The following is a 25,496-nucleotide window of genomic DNA, read 5'->3' on the forward strand; positions in this document are numbered from 1 at the left end:
CAATTCATCCTTTATAGTTCCATCCTTTTTTCCACTCTTTGGAGTACTGTAGAGAGGAATGGGTAACCTTCCACAAAGGCAACAGAGGGAATCAGGACACATAGAAGCAGAGCATCTCAAAGCTGCTGGCTCTGTACATCATGTAGATAAATGTATGATGAGGAGAGACATCGGGCAGAATTTTCTCCTGCCTGGTGTGACATGAGTAATGGTGAGAGAGGTGAGAATATATGGAGATAATGAAAAATATTACAGTCTCAATGTCAAGAAAACATTTTCTGAATTTCCCCTCAAGCATGAAGTGGCAACTCCAGAATCTCTCCACCGAGCAGCATGAATTTGCATCTCATTAAAGTGCAACTTCTCTATTTATCTGGCATTTACAATTCTCTCCTTCTCCTTTAGAGAAGCTAAATAATGCAACATGTTCCCAACATGAAAATCAGAGCAGGTAACTCTGGCTGCAGATGACTGAATATTTGTCCCATTGCAACCATTATGTAACTGCTTCTTCATAACAACATCCCTGCATGCTCCCTGGCACCATCCTTCTTAAGCCTTCATCCAGGCAAGTTGGTATTGGCAAACCTTCAGCATCATTGTATTCTGCTCGCGACCAAACTCTCATTCTACTTCAGCACTTCAAAAGTTTATTCTGGAGCTCGGGGACACCAATGACTTGCATGTTTCTGTCAGGTTACTTCATGCACAGGGTCACATATACATCCCATACATCTACACAGGATGAAGCTTATGGTTCTCAGGTTGCTTTCTTTGTCTTTACTCAGCTTCCACTTACTTGGAGACTACCAGACACACGAAAGTTCACTTGTTCTCTTAGCATATGTTAACCAAGTTTATCACTGATTTATAGGCTAGCAGCCTCTATGTGCCATTGGGTCTTTAGTGTATTTCAAATTGTCCATATACTGTGGCCAGCGCGAAAAATCAGAATGGTGTGTGCCTCCTCGGTGCCAGGATCAAGGATGTCTCAGAGAGGGTGCAGAATGTTCTCAAGGGGGAGAGGAACCAGCTGGAGGTCATTGTACACATTGGAACCAACAACATAGGAAGGGAAAAGAATAAGATTCTGAAGGGAGAATATAGAGAGTTTGGCAGGAACTTAAAAAGGAGGTCCTCGAGAGTAGTAATATCTGGATTACTCCCGGTGCTATGAGCCAGTGAGGGCAGGAATAGGAGGATAGAGCAGATGAATGCATGGCTGAGGAGCTGGTGTATGGGAGAAGGATTCACATTTTTGGATCATTGGAATCTCTTCTGGGGAAGAAGTGGCCCAGACAAGAAGGATGGATTGCACCTGAATTGGAAGGGGGCTAATATATAGACAGAGAGATTTGCTAGAGCTGCTCAGGAGGATTTAAACTAGTAAGGAGTGGGTGTGAAACCAAGGGAGATAGTGAGGAAAGAGATCAATCTGAGACTGGTACAGTTGAGTAAAGAAGCAAGTTGAACAGTCAGGGCAAGCAAGAATAAAGCAGAGAACAAGGTAGGACTGATAAATAAAACTGCATTTATTTCAATGCAAGGGGCCTAACAGGGAAGGCAGACGGACTCAGAACATGGTTAGGAACATGGGACTGGGATATCAAAGCAATTACAGAAACGTGGCTCAGGGATGGACAGGACTGGCAGCTTAATGTTCCAGGACACAAATGCTACGGGAAGGATAGAAATGGAGGTAAGAAACGAGGAGGAGTGGCATTTTTGATAAGGGATAGCATTACAGCTGTGCTGAGGGAGGATATTCCTGGAAATACATCCAGGGAAGTTAATTGGGTTGAAATGAGAAATAAGAAAGAGATGATCACTTTATTGGGATTGTATTATAGACCCCCTAACAGTCAGAGGGAAAATGAGAAACAGATTTGTAAGGAGATCTCAGCTATCTGTAAGAATAATAGGGTGCTTATGGTAGGGGATATTAGCTTTCCAAACATAGACTGGGACTGCCTTGGTGTTAAGGGTTTAGATGGAGAGGAATTTATTAAGTGTGTACAGGAAAATTTTCTGATTCAATATGTGGATGTACCATTAGAGAAGATGCAAAACCTGTCCTCCTCTTGGGAAATAAGGCAGGGCAGGTGACTGAGGTGTCAATGGGGGAGCACTTTGGGGCCAGCGACCATAATTCTATTAGTACAAAATTGTGATGGAAAAGGATAGACCAGATCTAAAAGTTGAAGTTCTCAATTGGAGGAAGGCTATTTTTGACGATATCAGCCAAGAACTTTCAAAAGCTGATTGGAGGCAGATGTTCGCAGGTAAAGGGACGGCTGGAAAATGGAAAGCCTTCAGAAATGAGAAAACGAGAGTCCAGAGACAGTATATTCCTGTTCGGGTGAAAGGAAAGGCTCTTAGGTGCACAGAATGCTGGATGACAAAAGAAATTGAGGGTTTGATTAAGAAAAGAAGGAAGCATATGTCTGGTATAGATAAGATAGATCAAATGAATCCTTAGAGGAGTACAAAGGCAGTACGAGTATACTTAAGAGGGAAATCAGGAGGGCAAAAAGGGGACATGAGATAGCTTTGGCAAATAGAGTTAAAGAGAATCCAAAGGGTTTTTAGAAATATATTAAGGACAAAAGGGAAACGAGGGAGAGAATAGGGCCCCCCAAAGATCAGAAAGGCGGCCTTTGTGAGGAGCCACAGGAGATGGGGGAGACACTAAACGAGTAGTTTGCATTAGTGTTTACTGTGGAAAAGGACATAGAAGTTATAGATTGCAGGGAAATAGATGGTGACACCTTGAAAAATGCCCATTTTGTAGAGGAGGAAGTGCTGAATGTTTTGAAACACATAAAAGTGGATAAATCCCCAGGACCTGATCAGGTGTACCCCAGAACTCTGTGGGAAGTTAGGGAAGTGATTGCTGGGCCCCTTGCTGAGGTATTTGTATCATCGATAGTCACAGGCGAGGTGCCAGAAGACTGGAAGTTGGCTAACGTGATGCCACTATTTAAAAAAGGTGGTAAGGACAAGCCAGGGAACTATAGACCAGTGACCCTGACATTGGTGGTGGGCAAGTTGTTGGCGGGAATCCTGAGGGACAAGATGTACATGTATTTGGAAAAGCAAGGACTAATTAGGGATAGTCAACATAGCTTTGTGTGGGGGAAATCATGTCTCACAAACTTGATTGAGCTTTTTGAAGAAGTAACAAAGAGGATTGATGAGGACAGAATGATGGATGTGATCTATATGAACTTCAGTAAGGCGTTCAACAAGGTTCCCCTTGGGATACTGGTTAGCAAGGTTAGATCTCATGAAATACAGGGAGAACTAGCCATTTGAATACAGAACTGACTCAAAGGTAGAGGACAGAGGGTGATGGTGGAGGGTTGTTTTTCAGACTGGAGGCCTGTGACCAGTGGAGTGCCACAAGGATCGGTGCTGGGTCCACTACTTTTCATCATTTATATAAATTATTTGGATGTGAGCATAAGAGGTTTAGTTAGTAAGTTTGCAGATGACACCAAAATTGGAGGTGTAGTGGACAGTGAAGGGGGTTACTTCAGATTATGATGAGAGCTTGATCAGGTGGCCAATGGGCTGAGAAGTGACAAATGGAGTTTACAGGGAAACCTCGATTATCCGAAAATGATGGGCGGGCACTATTTCATTGGGATAATCGATTATTCCGTTAATCGATTAAATAACTTTCCTCTGGTGCTCGGAATTTTTAAGGTCTGCGTTCAGGAGACTGCAGCAGCACACAGCGTGCAGGCCCCGCCCCCAACACCACCCCCTACCCCGGACGCCTTCCGACACCTCTCCCCACCCCCAAAACCCGTGCAACACCTTCCTCTGCCCCATCACCTCCCCCCATCACAACTCCATGCAACACCTCCCCAACCCTATGCAACACCTCACCCACCCCATCACCTCCCCCATCCCCAAATCCCGTCAAAAGGAGAGAGAAATCAGACAACGTGACCTGAAACAAAAAATAGGCAAAGAAATAAGAAGCAGTAGCTGGGAGGATGTTTCTGATTTCAGTGAGGGATTTGATCTCACTAGAAATCCATATTTAGTGGATAAATGAGGGTGGGGTTGAAAGACATTTCCACTAATTTGAAAAGTTAGCTGGGCCAGGGAGATTGACAAAAGATGTTTACACTATCATGTTGGAGTGTTTTCACAAGTACAGCTGTAACTTTGCCAATTTGTCAGAAGAACAATCTGCAAACATGAAATTGCTAAAACAAAAATACCCAATGTTTATGAGCTTGGCCTAAAGCTTATTAGCTAAAATTTAAGACGTTAAGAAATAAACAATATATTTAGAATGTGCAAGGGAACAAGAAATGGCATGGGATCAGTGGCTTTGATCACTTAAAGCAAGATTTTGAGAACAAGAGCAATAATGATTATGGAAGAATTCTGAAGTAGTATTCCAGTAAACCTTAATTTCGATAAATGTTCAGTATCAAAGATCCAAGAAGTAGCGGTTCTGGGCAAATACCTGTGATAACACACACACAGACAATTCCATGTCAGCAGACAGTCCAATGGGAATCCACAGAGAAATTAGAGGAATAGAAAATCTGGGGATGGAGAAGGTATTCATATAATGGAATGAACAGAAGTATACAACTTGATCCAAGATCCCGGCAGAGTAGAACGTATGAGCCGGAGCTCATCCACTCCAACTGCTTTTCTTTTATTTTTATTCTCTTTTCCTGTTTTGTCTTTCTCTATTTTCCTTTACTTACCTGAGCTCGGATGGCATTGGTCCTAGTGAGAGTCCAGCGTGGACCTTGAATGGACCCAGCACAGACCTTGGGCGAGCCCAGTGCAGACCTCTAGTGAACCCAGCACGGAGGAAACTGGGCCCTTACTTACTTTCCAGGGTGAGCACAGGACCTGGTATTGCAGTTGGTGGCTGCTATATTGATGGGGTAACGTCAGCAAGATAGGCCCAGTGATGAAAGATGGCACCTGAAAATCGGTGGTTGGGTCTGGTGTAGACAGAGGTGAGGCAGTGAGGGAGGGGTGGCAGCACAGGCATCATTGATGATGAGCTGGCTCAGGACTGAAGGACTCTCCTTAAGCTTTACTTTTCTGTTCTTTTCCCTTATTCTTAAATTATTCAAAATGGTGCCAGATTGTGTTGAAGTGTGGTTAGTGCAGTATCCACAATCCAGAAAAATGCCGACAGTGTTGGAAGAAAGGCAACGACTCATCAGCTCCACGAGATTAAGTGTCACCATCTTCTCACACTCACTCTGTCTCTGTTATTGTACTTATCTCCCACTGGGGCCCATCCTCTGTATTGCTCCTTCCTATCCACCCAACACCACTACACCAGTCACCCTGCATGACCTCTGCATTGCTTACTCACTGAGTTCGGAAACTTCGACAGTCTTCTCCCACCCACACCAGTCCTAACAGTTGTGTCACCCACTTTCACCTCACTCAATTCCCCCCTTTCTCTCATTACAGGAGAAAACATAACAGGGCAGAGAGGGCCTGGATGAGTGATGGGATTCCTTATAAAGAGAGGGTCTTGGCCTTCACTGCAGGAGATCAGGAATACTGCTGGGACACTCATGTCCTAGCAAACAAATAGGAAGCATTGTCCCATTTCAGTGCTATTTTCCCTTTATTACTTAATTTTAACGTTCCATAATTTCTACCCTTAGTTACCACATCCTCTCTCTTGTTTCTTGCAGGTACAAACAGGGTGTCTGCATTGGCCATAGTCAAGAGGGCTGTCCTGCAAGACATGACCTCCCCTGCTCTGAGGAAGACAGCATGGCTCCCTCAGAGGAACACTGACATGGCTGCCTCCTGCACCACTCCTCCTCCCCCACCCACAACCACCTACCCCATCACCACCCATCCAGCTCAGAAAATGACACCTTCGTGGGAAGGTTAGCTAGTTGGAGTTGGGAATCCCTCCTAGCCAACAGATCATTGCTGATAGAAGGAGAAATGCTCCAGGTCCCTGACACTTTGAGGACAGCTCAATACCAGGTATTTGCTCAGCCCCAGACAGGGAGAAGAGGACTCCATGATGTCGGCATTTAACAATGTGATTAAAATGCAGCAGCAGACATGGGAGGAATAGACAGATTTCTCAGGGCAATGGGCAAGCTGACACAAAGGCTGCAGGACCACATCATCACTGTTTGACCCTGCTGCCTCAGTCATGCGAGTGTCTGGTTTTATCCACTCCGAGTGTGGTCACTGCCATTTTCATTTACTTTTGATTGACAGAATGATAGAGGGTAACAGCGGCCAGTCTTTGGACAGTGATTTCCAGTCTCTGCCTGTCTGTGTAAGTAAACTCCTGAACATAAGCATCCTCTTCCACATAGTCCTCACCATTGACCCTAAAGATCTCACACATCCCCAACTCCTCATTCAACCCACCTATATTAATCAGCATCTATCCATTTTACACCTCTATCTCTGGCTTTATCAGGTAGATACACAAGGTCTGGTAGTGCACTGTCCCTCCCTAAAAGCTAGGGTACTTCTTAATGCTGACAACCCACCTATCGCCTCCTGCCTTCCTTCCATGATCTACCATATTCACCCATCATGACCTATTAAGTTGCTCCCTTCAAAGCTCTAATCTCTTTTGCATGCCACCATTGTGACTCCAATTCCCATAGTTAAGTTTCCAGGCTTTGTTCTGCAACACTGGCCCTAATCACCACCACCCCCCCAACTTTTAATGGATGGACCCCAGGATTAGCTGTGTACGCAACCCTCCTTTGAGTGAATTAGCCAGACGGTCCTGAACAATGAGTGATCAAACCTCCAACCGAATCTGACTGTGTTCACTGGAACTAAATGGTGTCCTCGGCCCACTCACCTGACTACAAAGATCCGGACCCCTTAGCCATGACCACCCTCACTAGATGCCTGAATATGCTGAAGCCCCTGAGATAATAACAGAAGCTGACTTTCACTTACTGTGCCAGGATCTCCTGACCAAAGATTGTCTCCTGGTTTTCAGTGTGGCTACTTCCCTTATGCTTTGAAACAATGTTATTTGTTTGTGAGATATGCAATGTGTTTGCAGTGTGAGCTGATGGCCTATCATGCGGGTGTGAGATTGAATATGGCAATAAGCCATACAGCAATATGTCCACCCTTTTGACTGATGTCTGCTGACCAGCACTACAAACTGCCTGACTTTATATCTGAGCTAAGAGACCAGATAAGACAGGGTTGCTATGAGTATCCAGGTATCACTAAATTAATGAGTGGTCAGAAAGCAAATGTGCAAGCAGCCCAGAGGTGCAGATTGTCAAATCTGTGAGCTGAGTGCCTATCTCTGCAGCATTGCAATGAAAGTAGCTAGTGCAGCATTATAGTGCAGATGTACACTTGTAAGTGGATAGGAGATGTGCCAAGGTGATGGAGAGAGGCTGGCATATGCTGTGCCACCAACCATGGAAATGGGGTATATGCAGCCACTGCCCATTGAGTGTTCCCTGAGATATTCTGCTAGTCCAAGATGATATTTTAGGCCAGAAAGAGCAAGCTTGGGTTAACAAGTACCCGTTGTAACTTCTCAGCATTTAATTTCTGTCCAGCACACGGGAGAACGGAGGCTGCTTATTAATGAGGCAATATTTGGTGCTAATGAGGGTTGATAATGAACAATAATATTATAATAGCCATTTCATCATTCCCTAGCAAGAATCTTGACTTGACATCTGGAACTGTGTTGGAAAATGTGACAATTTTCTCTGACATCAAGAAAGCCTCACTAGACTTCTCTCATGATTCTTCCAAATTTCTTGTATCCCAAAACATTTGGATCGCTAAAAGATTCTGCCCTGAGGCTTGTGTTGCCTTTACAAAAAATAGAATTGACATTGGAGGAGGTATTGGATAAACTTAGAGAATCTAGAATTGCCAAGGTACCAGAACCTAGATGAAATATATCCAAGGATATTGAAGGAGGTGCTAATGGAAATTACAGACGCTCTGGCCATAACTTTTCAGTTTTCCGTGATCTTAGGGATGGTGCCAGAGGACTAGAGAATTTGAAACAATATGCTCCTGTTCAAAAAAATGTTTAAGGATGCGCCCAGGAATCACAGAGTAATCAGTTTAACTTCGGGAGTAGGAAAACATATATAAACAATGATTTGGGTTAGTCACACAGACAAATGTGGGTTCTTTGGTGACACAGGAATATTCCAACTGGACATCTAATGTTCAAAAAAGGGTACCGGAATTAGGGTTACAATACAAAAACTCAATAGTTGGGATTGATGCAGACTGAGGCCATAATCTTGTGAAAATGGAACAGTATTCAAATTAAAGAAGATTGAATGTGAAATACACAGGGAATAACAGAGTTTATAGGAGCTAAAATGGATAAATGAAGAATCTACAAATGAAGCAAACAAATTACCAGCTGGAAAATATATGGATACCATTAACGTGAAAGAACAATGAGAGCAGCTAACAGAATTTGTCAAGGAAGAAGGGACAAGCAGCATAAAGTTTTTTAAAGAGGACAATAGATTAAGAAACTGTGGATTACAACAATAAGGTTCATAAATACAGAAAAACAGAGAAAAGGAAAGAATATAAATTCTGAAGAAAGCAAGCTGAAATATTGACACTTGAATAATGAAAAAAACAGATAAGGCACAGAACAATGGTTAAAAGATACAATTGAAATTGGATAGGCTGGAAATCTTAGACCTTATGTGTCCAAAAGAAATGGAGATTAATGACACTCAGGATAAAGCACTGAAAATAACAATAGAGATTAAGGATGGCATTTTATAAGCAAACCCTGATAATAAAAAATATCAAAGGATTTAAAGAAATGTTTGTGTGATGTTGACATTGATTTCATTAGAACAGAAATGCCACAGAGTACAATAACAGCAACAATCAAAGATATAAGAACTGGAAAAAAATGGTTGGAATAGAGGAAGTAATGCACAGTTGATTAAAAACATAGGAAAACATAACATCAAAAGTGTGCAAAATTATTCAGTTATCAGAAGAATGGCCAGAGGACTTCATGCGAACAAAAATGATGACCCTAAGAAAGAAGCCAAATCCATGCTGATATTCTGAACTTTGTACAATTGCCCAATTGTTCATGAATTGAAGACTTTTGTTAAGAATTGTGGCAAAAATACGAATGTGCAGAACTCCATTGGAGATGACCAGGTTGGATTCCAGGGTGGAAGATGGACAAAATAAACAAGTAGCATTGCAAGATTAATGCATCAATGCGGTTTAGGTTTTGACAGGAAATATGTATTAGTTGTATAGATTTGAAAAAAAGGAAGAGATTGGCTAACAAGATTAAGCTCTAGACCCTGCTGAAAGAGACTGGGTAGTTAGACAACGTATAAGAAATCTGTATATGGAACAACAGCATAAGTGAGAGCAGGCAACAGAGAGTTGAAATCACGTGTAGTTGAAGGAGGCGTTTGAAAGGGTGGTCGTTATGACTGGCCCTGTTCAATGTCTATGAAGAATCAGTGAAAAAGGAAGCGGTCACTGAGCTGGATAGAACTAGAGCATTGCTGAAAAGAAAGACATGTTGCCATAACTTTTCATATTACACTCATTTGAACAAACCAAGACTGCCAAATTTCAAACAATCACAGTGACTTATATCTTGGGCAAAAAAAAATGCTGATTGGTTAGCAACTTTACTGACTGATTGGCTCAGGAATTGCCACGGAGAAAGTATTATGGAGTTATTGACTCCCAAACACCCAGGTAAATCGACAAAGGTGCAAGGGGTTTGTAGATAATCTATTTGTTTGCAAAGGACTCGTCCTTGTATTTCTTGTTTCCAACTAGTGTAAATGAGCCAAGTCACAAGTTTGACTGCTCATTTTAATTCTGTTGTTAAAGTAGCCATTAATACAATCAAGATTGTTCAGCAAATGCTGCCCTATCACATCTAACAGTAAACATTTTGGGTTTCTCAAGTGTTGGCCAGTTGAACATGGCCCATACTGTAACTATTATGAAAAACCAAAGGAACATGTTACATGGCTCAAATTGCCAATCACTAGGATTTTACAGTCTATGTACCTGGCATTGAACTGGCTCTAAAATTCATACTTGATGCTGCTTAATTGTGTGGGAGGATGAATGCCTTTTATTGATTGATGAAAGAACCCTATTAGTGAGAAATACAACTTTTGTAGCCACTGCCTAACTGGAGCATGAAATGGTTTGCTGTCATTCATATTTTGAGACACTTTGCCCGTCCATGGGAATTTAGGGTAGAACAGGCACTTTTTAGATCCAGGTATCATAATGTTTCTCCCATTTGCAAGTTTGTATAGTACACAGTAAATAATGATCTGTTATGTAGACCTTTTGTTTGCAATCTTTAAATCTACAGCTTATTTTACAACCTTACATGTGCTTATTTTAATATGTATTTCTCTGGTTTATTCTAGCATGTTTTTATTTTTAATTTTTTCACAAAGTTTTGTTATCTTATGTCAATATATTGCTGACAAATTTTGTTACTAATATGTTTGTTTATGCATTTTAACATCTCAATGGTGCTGTACAATTGATATCAGTGACCTTTTGATCTGCTTGTTATATTTTAAGATTTGAATGGCACGTTTTAGTACTAAATGTTGAATTAATATTGAAGCATTCACTATGAAATTTAGATAATGGTATTTAGTAATAATTTTAGGTATGTATCATCTATTTTAATATGGAAGGTGAATGCACAACATTTTTTAAAGTCAGCTGATATTCTTTGAGCTTGCTATGGTTAGTGTGCATTAATATTTATATTAGCAGGATACTTTAATAGTATTTGACTGATATATTTTCAGTATTATGAGTTTGAAAATATAAAACATCATTTACACCACTAAAAGAGGCTGTTTGGCCCATTGCATATTTTAATATTGCCATGCTTTTTTCTTTACTCTTGCATGGGATGTGGGCATCACTGGAAAGGTTCCCATTCTTTCCCCATCCCTAATTATCCTTGAACCGATTGGCTTGATAGATCAGTTCAGAATTCACCACATTATTACGTGGGGGTCTGGAATCCAATGTAGTTACATCAGATACAGATGACATGGAGACCAGATTCCTAAAAGCCATTAATGAACCAGAAGGGTTTTTACAACAATGGTCAATGGTTACATGGTTGCCAAGTTACCAGCTTTATTTTTAAATCTAGATTTTGTTTACTGAATTCAAATGTTAATACCTACCATGGAGAGATTTCAACCCACATCTCCAGAAGGTTAGTCTGAGACTCTGTGATATTGCCTCAATGCCTCCACTATGTTATGGTCAGTTTTAGCATTGCTATGTTGCAAATATGTTTTAAAGTGTTATATCATAAATGCGAGGATTGCCGTGCTGCTAGTTTATGTTATTATTGGTATCTTGGTGGTAGTTTCCTTCATTCATTCATGAGATATGAGCATTGCTGGCAAGACCACCATTTGTTGCCCATTTCTAATTGTATTGGAGAAGCTGGCAGTGAGTCATCATGTTGAGATCATCTTGAAACACTACAATCTATCCAGTGTAGCCACACTAAATTGCAATCAAGGAGAGAGTTCCAGGTTTTTGATCCAGTGACAATGAAGGAATGACAGTATAGTTCCACTTGGGATAGTAGGTGATAGTATTCACATTCATCTGTTGCCATCAATCAGCTATGTGTTAGAGGCAATGTGTTTGGAAGTGGCAGTCAAAGGAAGATTGGTGAGTTGTTACACCACAAGTTATAGATGGTGCATAATGATGCCACTTTGTGCTGATGATGGAGGCAGTGACTGTTTAAAATGGTGGGTGGAGTAATTAATACAAAATTGGACCACAACTTAGTACTCAAAATTATTGCTGAATTTACAGAATGGTCAAGTAATTAGCAAATGAGCATATATACTCACATATTTTGGTAGCAAGCATAAGGATACCACACAGTCCTTGGAAAATATGTACTTAAATGGTGTAGAGACACAGATCTGGGTTACAGATACATTAAATGTAGCAATGCAGGTCAGTACAGACTTAAAAACAAAGTCCTGGGAATAATTTCCAGCAGGATGATATTTAAAAATAGAGAAATTATAGTATATGTAATAACCTTGCTTACACTAAACTGGAAGTTTGCAGTCTCCACTGATGAGTGTGAAGGCAAGACGTCTTATAAAGACATAGAATCACAGAAGTATTACAGACCAGAAGGAGGTCATTCAGTCAATCATGTCTGCACCAACTCTCCAGATGAACAACATGACTTAATACCAATCTTCTGCCTTTTAAACCTTGCATTTCTTTTCTGTTTAAATAATGATGCCTCAATGGAACAATCTTATATCATACTCCCAGACAATGCATTCCAAACTCAAGTTATGCATTCTGTGAATCACTTTAAATCTGAGCCCTTTCGTTCCTGATCCTTTTATGAGCAGGAAGCATTTGTCCCTGTCTATTATATCCAGAACACTCATTGTTTTTAAAATGTCTATCCGATCACCTCTTAGTCTTCTTCTATCCAAGCAGAACAGTCCCAACTTCTTCAATTGGGTTCTTAATGGACGTTCCTCAATCCTGGAACTGTTCTTTGAAATATCTTCTGCACTCTTTCCAATGCATTCACAACCTTCCACTCTTTCCAATGCATTCACAACCTTGCACCCAAAATTATATACCATACTCCACCTGAAGCCCAACAAGTGTCTTATATTTATCCGGCATAACTTCTTTGCTTTTGTACCATATGCAACTGTTGGTCAAGCGCAGGATACAGTGTGCATTATTAATTGCTCTCTCCACCTGTTTTGCCACTTCTTATGATCTGCGTACATATACATTCAGGACCCTTTGATCCTGTAGAATTGTACCTCCAATGTTATATTATTTTTCAATATTCTTCCTACGAATGTGTATTGAAACCCACATCTCTGCATTGAAACCCATCTGCCATATATCTGCAAACTCCACCAACTTGTCTACGTCTTTTTGGAGTTCTGCACTGTTCTTACAATTTACAAAGTTTCCAAGTTTGGCAGACTTTGAAATTGCCTCCCGAACATCACAATCTAGATCATTAACATATTTCAGAAAAAAGAAGGTGCTTCAAAATCAATCCTTGGGCAGGTCTGTCAGAAAATGTATACCAGTTTCAAAACAATTCATTGACCATTACTCTTTGTTTCCTACCACTCACCTAATTTTGCATCCATGCTGCTATTGTCTTTTATTCCATAAGCTATAACTTTGTCCACAAGTCTCTTATGTGGCACTGTAGCAAATTTCTTTTGAACGTTCATGTACACCACATGAATAGTATTGCTCTCATCTACCTTTTCAATAAACTCCAACAAGCGAGTTAAGCATGATTTTCTATTTAGAAATCTATGGTGACTCCTCATAATCAACCCAACCTTTCAATGTCATCACTAATTATAGTCTGAATAATTGTTTCTAGAAGCTACCCAGCCTCTGAAGATTTGAAACAAGGGCTTGATGTTTATAATTCTCCAATATGTCAAAACATGCAAAGACACAAAAAATTATAGGCAGTGCCCTTGATATTGCCACACTCTCTTTTTTCAACGTCTTTGGATGCATCTTTTTTATCCAGTCCTGGTACCTTGTCAATGTTAAATTCCAGCAGACTGTCCAACACTCATCGAGTGTTGTTAGTATAGTTAGTATGCTGTTGTTGTGTTTTATTGATCTGTTGAAGGCATTTTAATGGAAAAATGATTGGCTGATGTATTTTCCTATTACCATTATATTGCTGCATGTGAGGATTGATATATTGCTGATATATATTTTGTCCATGTGGACTTTTATAATTGATATTCTTCTCATTGAGTTTGAACCCTTCTAGGGACAGAGTTCCCTCCTCTTTTACCATGGCTTGGGTAACACCAATCTCCTTGTTGAACATTCGATTGGCTGGCAGCTATGCAAGGTGGGACTTCCCCTTCCAATGAGGAAAGAGACTCACCCTTGACCAATGAATGACTCACTCAATATTAAATGGATGTGGGGAAGCCAATATTGAGGGTCCACGCTTATTTTGGTTGGTGAGGCATAGTAAACACCTACCCTAGGTGTTCTATGAGCAATTCTACTCTTCACATTACAAAAAGGATACAATACCACTGAAGAAGATAGATTTACTAGATTAATATAAGAACTGAAAGACTATACCTATTTTGAACAGCCTAGGTTTCTTTTCTTGAAAGCAGAAGGCTGAGATTCTGAAAGGATTTAGTAAAATGACCATGAGAAGATATTACAGATACATAACAAAATAACTCTAAATTCAAGAGGAACTTCAGGAGAAACTTGTTTACTGAAGGAATGTATACAAATGTGGAACTCACTATCACAAGGAAATGACAGTAGAAAGCAGCATAGAGGAACAAAAGGATTTTGGCGTACTTGTTCATAGACAGCAGGACATGTTAATAGGGTAGTTAATAAAGCATATGGGCTTTTATCAGTCATGGCAATAGATTATAAGAGCAGGGAGGTCATGCTGAAGCTGTAGGAAGGATTATAGGAAGGATTTGATGGAACTAGAAGAGGTACAAAACAGATTCACCAGGATATTGCCTACAATGGAGCATGAAGAGAAGCAGAATAAGCTCGGGTTATTTTCTGTAGCACAGAAAAAGCTGATAGGGGACTTTAATAAAGGTATATAAGTTTATGAGGAACACGCACAAGGTAAAAAGCAGCAGGAAGGGTCAATAGCAAAGATTTTAAAGTGAAAGGCAGGATGCTTAGAAGAGATTTTAGGAAACAAATTCTCCTAGAGTGTGGTGGGAATCTGGAATGCACTGCTTGGGAGGGAGGTTGAGGCAGGAAACTTCACAACCTTTAAAAAGTATTTGGATGAGCACTTGAAGTGTCGCAACCTTCAAAGCTATGGGCCTAGTGTGGGAAAGTGGGACCAGTGTAGGTAGCAGTATGCTTTTGATGGTAAAGACTCGATAGGCCAAAAAGCTTCTTCTGTATGTAAGATTCTGTGATTGTGGTAAATATTATAGCTGAATTTGGGGAAACTAGATAGTTGCATGTGTGAGAAAAGAAGGATACGTTGGTAGGATTCAATGAAGAAAGAGTAGGGAGAACAATGGGCATTTTGGCTTGAATGACTTGCTTCTTGGATATAACGATGATGTATTGCAGTGTATATTTTAGCGCTAGCATATTTCTGATATGTTTTAGTGCTGAGATATCTTTGAGATATCACTGGTATATTTCATATTGGAGTGTTCCACTTAATATATTAGTACTGGGTTGCAATGTTGTTATATTCTGGTGAAGTGTGATTTGTATAATTAGTGCTCTGTTATGTTTTATTGATCTGCTGAAGGCATTTTAATGGAAAAATGATTGGTTGATGGATTTTCCTATTACTATCATATTTCTATATGTGAGGATTGATATATTGCAGATATATATTTTGTCCACATGGACTTTTATCATTGATATTTTTCTGGATATCTCATTGATGGTGTGGATATAACATTGGTACATCGTTGGAGTTCTTCAAATTGTTTGCTACAAGAGTCACAAGGGAGAAAAGATATGTTAGCTTGCCCCCTCTGATTTGTGTGAGGATATTCTGCGTTATACTTTTGTGGTGCTTTAACCTCCCTATCTTCTTCATCTCATTTAGCTACAGAATTCAATCCAGTGTAATTTGAAACAAGTTTTATGTACCATCAATGTGATTTCCTTGAGTGGATGTAATGTTAAAAATTGTCAAATTGTAAAATTTCAAGAAAATAAAATGGTGGCCGATGGAAAAATTAATGCATTAAAAATAATCAGATAGCTGTTTCAATAGGTGGGAACAACTAGTGAATGATGTTTCCCCCGTATTTATTACTATTAGGAATGTCTCAGCAAATGCATTCCCCAAACTATGTTTCCATGATTCTCAAGTTATCAATCTACAAATACAAAGTTCTAAAAAAGTACAAGATCTGAAGCCTTTGAGAGACAGAATTTAATTCAGGACTTATCTATAATGTTCAAAAAACCATACTACTTGCTCAATTGAAGAAGGTAGATACGCCAAATTTAGGGTTGTTTTAGCACAGCTTCCACACTATTTTTGCAAATATCTGAGTCCTTAAATGTACTGTAGCGCTCTCATCTCTGAGATAAATAGGTTCAAGTCCAGCTCCAGAACATGAGCACAATGTTAATGCCAACGTTTTATGCAACACTGAAGGGATGCTGTGTTGTTAATTTTCAGCTGAGACATTCAACTCCATCTGTTCTTTCAAGGTGACAAAAAATTCCCTTGGTTCTGTTTGAAGAGGAGCAATGATGTCCTTGCCAATATTTATCCCTCAAACAATATCACTGAGCAGATTATTTGATCAATACTACATTCCTATATGTGGAACCTTGCAACTATTGTAAATGTCTATAATACAACAGTGACTGCATTTTTTAAAAAAATGCCTTCATTTCCATTACATATAAAGTGTTCTAGGAAATCCTGACATCAGGAAAAAATGCAATTTATTTATTTCCATAATGTTTGTCCTTATATTTGATACTTAAGCTCAGATTTCCCCTACTTGTACAAAGAATAGTTCAGTCCTTCCATGATTTTTCTCTTTTGAAATAATGCATTCTACGCTATTATTGTTATTTACATTCTCACTCAGAACCTGTAAAAAAATCAATTGTCCTAAACCTTGTAGAACACACTTCAAAATAACCAGTAGAAAACTTCAAATGCATACTTTACTTTCTCATATTGATACATCACAGTCCTGCTGGTATATTTTATATTAGAGACATTAGAATGTTTAAATGACAGTGTGTTGCTTTTATAACATTGACTTGGTGCTGCTTTATTGTTATATTGGTGTTTTGATAATATATTATGTTATTAACTGGTAGGATCTCTTGAAGTATTGCTTGCAGCTAAGCCTGAAGCTGGTTTGATTTTCCTTATGTTTAGTACAGCTCAGTAGCAGGTTGATCACAGGCTTGCTGTACCATAAATAAACGTTATTCATACACTTGACATATTAAAATATGTTTTAACAGCTAAGAGGTACAAGTCTAATTGATATAATATTTATGCACAATTTACAGATCCCTTTACAAAACTTTATTCTATTTTCTCCAAATTCTGTCTCAATTATAATTACTGTATTTGTATTGCTGTTTTACCTATTAGTTTATAGGATTTATTACAGTTACAGCAATTTTATTTATTTTATTTATCCATTTTCCCTCTCTCCAATATTTTCTCTCTTAAAGATTGTATTTCACTGTTCTTTGATCAATAGTTATTGCTAAAACTGTCCTTGTCATATTATTTAAAAAGGAAGAATGGGAGCGCAGCGGTAGTGTCCCTACTCTTGGACTGAGGGATCCAAGTTCATGCCCCACTGCTCCATAAGTGTGTAACAACATCTCTGAACAGGTTGATAGGAAAATAGGATAAAAATGGAAGATATTTGTCTGTGCAAAAACCAGATTCTTGAACTTTGTGATGAAAACGTAGGCAATTAAGTCAAATGAACCACAGAGACATAAGTCAGCATTAAGCTAACTCATAAACATGCTTTTCAGATTCTATACTGCATTGCTGAGACTGTACATGCAGAATTGCGTACAATTTAGGCTCTTTAATTAAGCTGTGATATACTTACATGAACAGCAGTTCAGAGAAGGTTTACTTCATTGATCCTGAGAATAAAGCGGAATGATTGATCAGTACTCAATGAAATTAGAAGAACGAAAGGTGAACTTACAAAAAGATGAAGGATTCTAAGGAGGCCTGCTAGGGCAAATGCTGAGAAGATCTTTCCTGTCGAACCTGGGTGGACAGCTTCAAAATAATGCATATCATTCTTAAGGCAGCAATGCGGAGGATTTTTTTCTCTCAGAGACAATCATATTCTTTGGAATTCTCTTCCCTAGACAGCTGTTGAATATATTCAAGTCTAAGTTACACAGACTTTTGAACTTCAAGGGATTCAAAGGTTATTGGGGACAGGTAGGAAAGTGGAGCAAAGGACCCAATCAAATCAATCACAATCTTATTAAATGGCTGAGTAAGCTCAAATGCCTATTAATGATAATCATAATTAATGATTCTATTTCTTATGACCTATTCTTATTAAACCATCGTCTTTCTCAACAACATCAATCAACACTTTAGTTAAGAATTGTTATTTTAAATTCTAGAAAACAGTTTTTAAAAAAAACACGGCCCATACTTCCACATTTTGCCATTATTTGTGAACTTTCTCTTGTGACACCATTTTCTGGTGTACTCTGGGTATTGTCGTTCCACATGAGCAGGGTAAAAAACAACTCCCATGATACATCTCTCTCTCAATACAGAATTTATCCACAGAAGCTTGAATTCCCCAGCACCCAAGGATCGGGTGAAATTTCCGACTCTGGGACTGAAGCAGAACTCAAGCCCTAGGCCACAGAAAAAGGGGCAGGCCTCTGTGGAGGGATTTCTAACATTAAGTGATTAATTTTATTGGTAAGTTTAATTATTTTAGTGTGAATTATTCAATCTTATCTTTAACTAAATATTATGCTACAGATGTTAAATTATAGAACAAAATACTCAGCTGGGTTAGCAATCCTAAGTAACAGTGAAATCATTCTGCCGGAACAAATTGAATAATGTGGTTTCTATTGTTTAACTTTTTTAAACGTGTAGGCTTGATGTGAGACTTTTATTTCAAAGAATTGTTCTGTTAGGGTTTTCCATTTTATCAGAAAAGTATATCCCTCAATTTTTAATCTTTAACATTATTTCAATGCACAAACCCTAATTATGCCTAATTCAAACTTGAGTTCCAAGTGTACTTCAAGGTTGGCAAACTGCTGATATAATTTAATATTAGCGTGATGCTGGTAAATTTTAATCAGGGTTCAAGTGTCCCTCGAATGTTTCAGTGTTGACTTAGATCTACTTAAAGCTGGAATTAAATTGGAGTGAATTAAGGAAAAATGTAAGACTGATGTGTTGTAGATATACTTTACTGCTGATGCATTGAAAGAATGGTTAGGTTTGGTGCATCACTATAGTTCAGTGTTCGTGTAAGAGTGGTATATTTGATTATTGGTACATTTTTATTTTGCTTTGTTTTCTGCATACTTTATCTTTGGTCCTTATTGGCATATTATAATGTTGACAATTTTGAAAATATATATCAGCACTATAAGTGGCTGGGAAAGTTCTGCCTGACCTGCTGTGCTGTTCCAGCAATAAAGTTTCAACTGGGAAAGTTCTTAGCCATTCTTCACTTGGTGATTTTAGCCAACATGCTTTCAAGTATTTAATCTTGTCTTTTGCACTTATAACAGCATAACTTGCAGTGCATGTGTGTAAGAGTTTAACTCCAGCATACTTGCAAACAACTTTAGTGAAAAATATGATGCTCATTATCTTACTTTACCATAGTTAAAAATCACTCAACAACCAGGTTATAGTCCAACAGGTTTATTTGGAAGCACTAGCTTTCAGACCACCACTCCTTTATCAGGTGGTTGACCATATCTTGAGTTCCCCTTAATTTTGGATGACTGTAATTAATGTTATGACCAAGTACGGAGAGGTGAATAAATTCCTCTTTTTACTACTGAGGTCTGTTATGATATTGTCTGAATCTTTAAAATATGTGATTTTTCAATTCAGTACTTAGTTGACTGTGTGAAGAAATAACCATCTGGATGGTTAACAAAACTAATGGCAGAATCTTCACAGTTTCTGAATAACATGGGCTATAGTGAGAAATTTGGGAAAATCAAGTGAGATGTTGAGTGAGTTAATGTTAGATGTGAAGATTAAAATGTCACATTTTCTAACCAAGTGTAGATTATGAGATGAGATTCTCACTAGTAAACGAATCATTGACAGTAAGCCACATCCTGGCTATGATATAGGGGTGTGCAAGGGGATACTTGAATAGGCAAGTTTACTCAATATCCTGGAGTTAAGGTTGTAAAGTGGACAAACACAGATTTAGATAAATGGGATGCATGGGGACTTGATCGTTCACAATGTATGCATTTGATGGGGAGGGCTACCAAGAAGGGAATGTTACATTTGGAATTTATCAATACTAAGAGGTTGAGCCTGAAATTTTCTGTTTGAGAAGTAACTGGTGTTGTCCCTCATCATGGTGGAAATAACAAGTCCAAATAAAGAGGAAACTGGCTGCAAATACACATTCTGTGAGAGAGGGGACATCAATTTCAAGTGGTGTGAGGTCCTTCAAAAAACAGCAACATTACACAGACATGCATGCACTAAAGCTGACACTTACTTACGAACAGCACACGCTGTCTGTAAATGTCAGACATTAACCTCCTGTCAGCAGTCCATATACTGGCCCCAAGTCCTCCCTACCACATCATGCAACATAACAAGTCAATTCCACCAATAGTTATGATGCAACAGCAATAGTCAGTTACTTGGAAAGATTGACCCAAGTCACTGAAATAGCAGATGCCTTGGTTTTCCCATAGTCTGCACATGGTACAGGAGCTGCTCAATTCACACCTTCTATCAATCATCTTGTAGTGCTAAGGATGGCTGGGCTCTGTACCTTCACTGCTGTAACTTTGGTTAAACAGACATTCACATACACAGATGAAGAAGAAAAGTGAACATATATTTATGTTACAAATCAAATCAGACTCCCTATCCCTGTATTCACAACACAGTAAAACTAAAACATTCAATGACACAAAATTGAACCCAATTATTCCTAACCAGACATTTTGAATAATCAGACTTTGTGAAAACCAAAATCACACATCAGGTTTAGAGTTTAATCAAAATAATTAACATCCTCTTGATCATAGTGTTGCATTAGCATAGCAAAATTAAAACACGAAGTGACCGACTTAACATCTATGATTCAAACCAAATCTTCGTCGATTTTAGCATCCCCACTCTCTCAAAGTTGAACAGACAAACAGACATACTTAAGAGATAAATCAAAAGATAAACTAAAAGAGGTGTAACAGGCCAGTTCACTTAAGCAGAATCCAAAATCTGTAATATTAGAGGCACATGGGATTGTGTATTGCCTGGTTTTTGAAGGCAACAATGCGTGTAAGTTGTTTGCAGTGGACTCTGAGGGATATTCACTTAATTCTTCAGAAATTCTATTCTCTGCACTTCAAATAAGGATAGTGGGAGGACATCTTGAAAAATGTCCATATTCCAGAGGAGTAAGTGCTGGATGCCTTGAAACACATAAAATTGGATAAATCCCCAGGACCTGATCAGGTCTACCCTAGAACTCTGTGGGAAGCTAGGGAAGTGATTGCTGAGCCCCTTGCTGAGATAGTTGTATCATCGATAGTCACAAGTGAGGTGCCGGAAGACTAGAGGTTGACTAACGTGGTGCCAGTATTTAAGAAAGGTAGTAAGGACAAGCCAGGGAACTATTGACCAGTGATCCTGATATTGATGGTGGGCAAGTTGTTGGAGGGAATCCTGAGCCTGACCTCGGTGGTGGGCAAATTGTTGGAGGGAATCCTGAGGGAAAGGATTTACATGTATTTGGAAAGGGAAGGACTGATTAGAGATAGTCAACGTGGTTTTGTGCTTGGGAAATCATGTCTCATAAACTTGATTGAGCTTTTTGAAGAAGTAACAAAGAGGATTGATTAGGACAGAGTAGTGGATGTGATTTATGTGGACTTCAGTGAGGTGTTCAACAAGGTTCCCCATGGGAGACTGGTTAGCAAGGTTAGATCTCATGGAATACAGGGAGAACTCACCATTTGGATAGAGAACTTGCTCAAAGGTAGAAGACAGAGGATGGTGGTGGAGGGTTGTTTTTCAGACTGGAGGCTTGTGACCAGTGGAGTGCCACAAGGATCGGTGCCGGGTTCACTACTTTTCATATTTATGTAAATGATTTGGATGTGAGCATAAGAGGTATAGTCAGTAAGTTTGCAGATGACACCAAAATTGGAGTAGACAGCGAAGAAGATTGCCTCGGATTACAACGGGATCTTGAACAGATGGGTCATTGGGCTGAGAAGTGGCAGATGGAGTTTAATTTAGATAAATGTGAGGTGCTGCATTTTGGAAAAGTAAATCTTAGCAGGATTTATACACTTAATGGTAAGGTCCGAGGTAGTGTTGCAGCTGTACAGGACATTGGTTAAACCACGTTTGGAATATTGCATGCAATTCTGGTCTCCCTCCTATCAGAAGGATGTTGTGAAATTTTAAAGGGTTCAGAAAAGATTTACAAGGATGTTGCCAGGGTTGGAGGAATTGAGCTATAGGGAGAGGTTGAATAGGCTGGCGCAATTTCCCTTGGAGTGTCGGAGGCTGAGGGGTGACCTTATAGAGGTTTATAAAATCATGAGGAACGTGGATAGGGTAAATAGACAAAGTCTTTTCCCTGGAGTGGGGGAGTCCAGAACTAGAGCATAGGATGAGAGGGGCAAGATATAAAAGAGACCTTAGCGTGACTTTTTCACGCAGAGAGTGGTACGTGTATGAAATGAGCTGTCAGAGGAAGTGGTGGAGACTTCTGGATGGGTATATGAATAGTAAGGGTTTGGAGAGGTATGGGCCGGGTGCTGGCTAGATTGAATTCGGATATCTGATCAGCATGGACAAGTTGGACCGAAGGTTCTGTTTCCGTGTTGTATATCTCTATGACTCTATGACAACCCGGAAGTAATCAAATCTCTGTCCAGTAGCTTTTGCAGGCACCATTCTCCTGACTTAAAAACAGTTCAAACTTTGGTTTCTCTTTGAATGACTTGTTATTTCCCTGTGAGGCCCCAGTTAACAGTTATTTGCTATCTGTTTGAGCACAATGCATCTCCAAAACCGAAACATCCATTACATTCTTTGAACAAGAATCAGCCTACAATTAAATTACAGGTCTGGCTTTATAAGTAAATATTTGTTTCTTTGCTACTCATAGTCTTAAAGGTAACTTTCAGCTCTCAGCTCACAGTTCACAGCTCCAAAAGCAAAATGATAAAAAATTTGATTCAAATAACGAAGGTCTCAACACTTCAAAATAATTAAGAATGTGTAATTTTATGTTGTAATGGATAGCTTGCAAACAAAAATCCATTCTTATAATTAATCCAAAAAACATTTATTCCTTTCTTTTCAAATTTCTTGGTAATTAGTTGTCCTCCAGAAATGAATATTTTAATTATAGCATCCACTTGAAACTTGATGTGCAGGTTCAATCCAATCAGCATTTCTCGGTTTAACATGGAGGTACACTACTTCTATTGCAAATAATATGTGGATTTGGAGCAAATATAAATTTGCTTTGCTTAAGATTTGTGTGTTCCATATTATCACCTTGCGTAGAAAGCAACAAATTAAATGTGGTATCTTTAGTATTGGTCAGCATGTTATCCTTCTGGTGCACTCTCCTAACCAACAGCGGTATCAGATAGGTTAGAGTGTCTGATGCTCTAAAACTGAAGCTCCTTGCATCATCCAGAATTGGTAACTTGTCTTCACAAAAAGCATTGCTAAGCTTAGTCTTCCATGCGAAGAAAAATTTGCTGAAGCCCAGCATTCTAATAGGTTGGTGGTAAATGAGTGAGAAGTTCCCTGATGGACTTGTCTAGCATGTTATCCTCAGCCATATCTGTGGACATATGTGCTGCCTAAAGTTCATGTAGATTACATTTTTTAAAATATAAAATCCCTACAATGTGGAAACAACCATTTACAGTGACGTGGCACCCAGGCTACCCATGTGACCTCATGAGGTCTGCTTATTTCTTTCCATCCCAGTACATCTCAGTGCAGTCCCACGTTCCACAGCTAGGGTGGAGGAGATTTGGTCAGGTGATCCTGGGGTCATTTTTGTCCTGAGAGACTAGACATGCTGAATGTGTTCTGCCCAGAGGCAGATGCACCATCCTTGGCTTGGACTACCACTGGTTTGAGGGTGGCAGCCAGAGTGGAGATGGAGGAGCCGGCCACCTCTATAATACTCTGAGGAAAGCCTGTATGTGGTTCCTCCTCCAGCTCCATACCTACTAGCACTACTCTGTTTTGTTGTAATGAAGGGAAACTTGCGGTAAGCTGAAGGTCCCTCATTATCTTGTAGCTGAAGTATTGGAGTATAGGACCATGGATTACTCAAGCAGACCTCTGAGACAGCTAGATCTGGTGCTCCTGGAGGCAGCCAGACACTTGCATACCAGAGACAACAGGGTTCAAACAACACTGCTGCAGTCCTGCAGCCTTTGTCAGGTTGTGCAGTGCACCCGACAGACCTGCCTGCTGCTCCTGTGTCTGTTCATGCAGGTCAATGAAGTTCTGCATTGCTGACACCATGAGGGTTCTTTTGTGCCTTGAGCTGAGTTAGTGCCTGGTCTACGACAGACCTCTGAGTGCCAGCTGCCTGGGGCATTTCTCCCTTGGCCAGCTGCGGAGACATGGCAGTGAAGTGCTCACTAAGAGGTTCTCCTGACTCTAATCTAGCCAACGTTCCTACCAAGCTGTCAGTTTCTGTATTGGTTGAGGGTGCAGGAGGCAGCCTTACTGGTATCTCCTCTGATGGAGCCATTCTGTCTTCCTCTGAGGTGAAAAAGGGTATATCTTGCAGGGCAAAACTCTTAACAGCAGTCACACTGGACATCCCATTGGGGTCTGCAAGAGACAAAAGAGAGAATGCATTGTGACAAAGGGTCGACGTTGTGGTATGTTAACAATACATTCCAGGCGGGGTTAATCAGAATGAACAATGTCTCGTACTTGGTGTCTGAGGCCTGGATATTTCAGAATCTGCAACAGGACCCATTCCAGGCATTGCTGAGATCTAAAATCTCAGAGGGGGTGAGGATCTGATCTCTGTGCACTCACTAGTCAAGCTGGCTCTCAATCCTATTATGGTTGTTTTCTTCTTGAATACAAGAAAAGGAGAGATTGAGTGGGATGGAAGTGGGAGCTGTTAGTGCTGATGCAGGTGAGGGAAATGTGGTGACATGTCCCAAGAGAGTACGTAGTTTGCACTGTAATGAGCACTAATGACACTCCGCAGCTACACTGGCGCCACCCCCCACCTTTTCCTCGACTACATCGATGACTGTATCGGCGCTGCCTCGTGCTCCCACGAGGAGGTTGAACAGTTCATCCACTTTACCAACACCTTCCACTCCGACCTCAAATTCACCTGGACCGTCTCAGACTTCTCCCTCCCCTTCCTAGACCTTTCCATTTCTATCTTGGACGACCGAATCAACACGGACATTTACTATAAACCGACCGACTCCCACAGCTACCTAGACTACACCTCCTCCCACCCTGCCCCCTGTAAAAACGCCATCCCATATTCCTAATTCTTTCGCCTCCGCCGCATCTGCTCCCAGGAGGACCAGTTCCAAAACCGTACAACCCAGATGGCCTCCTTCTTCAAAGACCGCAATTTCCCCCCAGACATGATCGACAATGCCCTCCACCGCATCTCCTCCACTTCCCGCTCCTCCGC

At 40.0% G+C, this 25,496-nt stretch overlaps 1 protein-coding gene across 2 annotated transcripts in view; it reads left to right on the forward strand.

Moving 5' to 3' along the window:
- The window catches only part of wnt3a (wingless-type MMTV integration site family, member 3A), a 72,802-nt gene that overhangs the window by 21,641 nt on the left and 25,665 nt on the right, over nt 1-25,496 (forward strand). Inside the window, exon 1 of one of the 2 annotated variants that reach the window (XM_043687938.1) lies at nt 18,443-18,523. The exons of the other annotated variant lie outside the window; for it this stretch is intronic. The gene's annotated coding sequence lies outside the window, so the exon portion shown is untranslated. Of the gene's footprint in view, nt 1-18,442; nt 18,524-25,496 lie in introns of those variants that run through there. 2 annotated transcript variants of the gene reach the window in all.

This window comes from Chiloscyllium plagiosum, chromosome 4 (genome assembly GCF_004010195.1).
Source record: "Chiloscyllium plagiosum isolate BGI_BamShark_2017 chromosome 4, ASM401019v2, whole genome shotgun sequence".
NCBI lineage: Eukaryota > Metazoa > Chordata > Chondrichthyes > Orectolobiformes > Hemiscylliidae > Chiloscyllium > Chiloscyllium plagiosum.